The sequence below is a fragment of the Macaca mulatta genome, chromosome 5 (genome assembly GCF_049350105.2).
Source record: "Macaca mulatta isolate MMU2019108-1 chromosome 5, T2T-MMU8v2.0, whole genome shotgun sequence".
NCBI lineage: Eukaryota > Metazoa > Chordata > Mammalia > Primates > Cercopithecidae > Macaca > Macaca mulatta.
Genome location: NC_133410.1, coordinates 134,507,322 through 134,510,858, shown reverse-complemented (window position 1 = coordinate 134,510,858; position 3,537 = coordinate 134,507,322). Strand labels below are relative to the sequence as shown.

The window sequence follows — 3,537 nt, the reverse complement described above, 5'->3', positions numbered from 1 at the left end:
ACGCCTCCTTCACTTCATCCACCCCTGCCACCTGTGAAGACAGCAAGACCAATCCTTCCTTTTCCTTCTCTTTCTTAGCTTCTTCAGTGTGGACAGAACCAGGACAAAGACCTGTATGATGATGAATTTCCACTTACTGTATAGTGAATACATTTTTTCTTCCTTATGATTTTCTTAATACCATTTTCCTTTCTCTAAATTTGTTGTGAGAATACATTATATAATATATACACATCATTGTGTTAATTGACTATTTGTGTTATCAATAAGGCTTCTGGTTAAGAGTAGATTATTAGTAATTAGGTTTGGGGGAGTCAAAAGTTCATGAATTTTCAACTGAGCAGAGGGTCAGCATCTCTAACTTGTATGTTTTTCAAGGGTCTACTGAAAAGTAATATTGAAGCAATTATATAACCAATATTTTAACCAAAAGCTTCAGTTAAACTAAGCAACCAACGTGTTTACCAAAAATCTTCTTTTATAAAGATTTTATAAATTGCAAGGACTTCACTATTGTTTTAGTGATGGAGACCACAAGAAAACATTTTTTCTCATATCTTGGAATTAGGAATCCCACATTGTACTTTGCTGGTGGCAAAAATAAGATTTCAACTTTTGAACATTCTGACGTAAATCATGTTTCTTTTTTCACGCTATGTGTTTAGAAGGCTTTGAGATAAAAATGTGATCTATATGTAGGACGTGAACGGAATTTCATAAACTGTCTTTTGTGCATCTCATCATATTACATCTTAATTTTCTATCCTGCTATTTTCTATCCTACTGTAACCCTGTCTCATATTCCTTATTTAATTTAACTTTATCTTGTCCTGCAGACATAGCCTCTTTTAAAACTTTCTAAAATATAACAGGTTATATCCATTACATATAATTAAAGACATTCAACAAAGGAAATTCTGTGGGAAAGTTCAAGATTGAGCAATTTTTAAGAATATTTAAATGTGGTTACTGGAGTCAAGCAGACCCTGTGTTGCAGCTTCAGGAGCTTAGCTGGTCTCTGGTCCTCAGCTTGGCCCTATGGACCCGGCTGGACACTCCCCCGAGAACAGTGGGGAGCCTGGTGCCCAGTGTCCCTGGGACTGATGCAAATCATTGAGGAGGTGGCTGGCTGGGCCTGCAGGCACACAGGTGCCAGCCAAGGCTGGGTGGAGCTTACCCAAATAATTTTTAACATCAACCCCCTGGAGAATCTGAAGGTATACATCATCGGTCCGCTTCCTTGGTGGTCTTTATGATCGTTGTGGGCACCATGGCATAGCTTTCCGAACCCTGGACTGTTTCTTCAAAATCATGGAGATTAAGTCACCAGAAATGGCAGAAGATCGGAATACTTTTCTGCTGTGGTTTAATGATTTGGACTTGCAGGCATCAGAAAACGAAACATTAAGGCATCTCAAAAATGACACCAAAACTTCGGGAAGCATAATGACCATGCAGACCAGAGCATCCACTGGGTCTTCCCAGGCCCTGGAGGATTCAGGCCCAGTTAACATCTCAGTCAAAATCATCCTAACCCTGGACCCACTCAAATTATTTGGAGGGTACTCTCATGGCATCACTCATCTGTATTCAATCATTTTAGGTCATCAGATTGGACTTTGAGACAGAGAAGCCCACGAAGGGATAAATATTACCTTTACTCTGCCTGCAACTTGAACATCAGATAGTTGTGCTCTTGATGGTCCCCATGAGCAGATGGTGTTCACAGCATGCATGACCCTCAGGGACACCCTGGGTGTGTTCCCCTTCACTGTGCAGCCACCGCACTGTGTTTCTGACACACAGCGATGCTACACTATGGTGCAAGATCTTTGGAACTGATAGAAAGGCCAGCACAATACGGTCAAGGTTACAGTCTTTTCCGGTGTTAGAAAAGGCCCATTGAAAAAGGCTATCACGTTTTTAATCCCAAGCATACAGTTATTGCTCCAGATGATGACTGTTCATTGATGAATTTGCATCTTATGCATACCAGTTACTTCCTCTTCATGATGATGATAATAGTGTTTTGCTATACTGTTATCAAAGGCAGACCCAACAAATTGTGTCAGAGGAATCCTAAATATTGTCCTGAGAAGACAGCTTCGGCTGAAACCTAATCCCACAGCTTCTTGTTTTCTGAGAGAGACTGAGAGAACCATAATCCTTGCCTGTTGAACCCAGCTTGGGTCTGGGCACTCTGTAATACATTATCTTGCAATGTTGGGTTATTCCAGCGCAAGACATTTCAAGTGCCTGTAACTTACTTGCATTTATTTATTTATTTATTTATTTATTTATTTATTTATTTATTTATTTTTGAGACGGAGTCTCACTCTGTCTCCCAGGTTGGAGTGCAGTGGCGCGATCACAGATTATTGCAACTTCTGCCTCCCGGGTTCAAGCCATTCTCCTGCCTCAGTCTCCTGAGTAGCTGAGATTACTGGTGTGTGCCACCATACCTGGCTATTTTTTTTTTTTTATTTTTAGTGGAGACGGGGTTTCACCATGTTGGTCAGGCTTGTCTCGAACTCCTGTCCTCGTGATCCACCCGCCTCGGCCTCCCAAAGTGCTGGGATTATAGACATGAGCCACCGCGCCTAGCCTATTTGTGCATATTTATAAAAATCGACTTGGAAGTTGGTCCAGTGATTCAAACGCTTTGCACTGGGTGCAACCAGAATCTCCCACCTCGCCTCTGGACTCGGGGACCTGGTGGGATACTTCCACATAGCACTAGAGAGGATTTGTGGATTTTGCCGTGTTGAGCAAGTCATGATGTTTCTACCAAGGCCAAAGACACGTTTCATTGCTGGTGGAATTAAGGTTTGGTTTGGGTTTTGTTTTAGCCCAAATATGTACAGACTGTTGGAAACAGCTTGTGCCTTTGGGGATGATATTGCATTTCTAAAATCATCAATCCATTTTGTGGATTTTACATGTCTATGACTTAGTAATTATAGTAAAAATAATACCTTTTTTTCCCATTTTGCTTGCAGAAAAAAACCTAAGTTTTTTTCTTTTTGAAGAAAAAATAGTTGCATTTTAAAACAAAAAATGTTATATCAACAATTTAAAATGTAAAAAAGGAAAGAGCAACATCAAGTAAGTAGAAATAAATGTAAATCCAAAAGGACACTCACATTTATGGACAAATTCATTCCAAACTCACTATTTTTTAAAACACTTCCATGTTTAGATCGGGGCTTGATGAGCCAAATCTAAATAAAGTTTTATTGGAACACAGCTACATTATCTGTGGCTGCTTTTTGCCTATGGTGGCAGAATTAAAGACTTGTACAGAGACCACATGTCCTGCAAATCCCAACATTTACTATCTGTACCATTACAGAAAAAGTTTGCTGATACCTGCTCTAGATGATTGTGTTAAATCTGCTCAGTTATTTTCAAGCAGTGTTGCACATGTGTGGTGCCACCTACAGTGAGTCCAAGCCCAAGCTGGAAATGTGTTATAGTGTCTGCTAAAGACATTTCTAACTCTGGTTTCTTCATCAGTATTAATTACAACACAGTCCT

General features: G+C 39.9%; 1 pseudogene; it reads left to right on the top strand.

Annotated features, from left to right (window-relative positions):
• Window positions 1-1,103: 1,103 nt before the first annotated feature.
• LOC100423419 (transmembrane protein 248 pseudogene) lies at window positions 1,104-2,120 on the top strand (annotated as a pseudogene).
• Window positions 2,121-3,537: the final 1,417 nt, after the last annotated feature.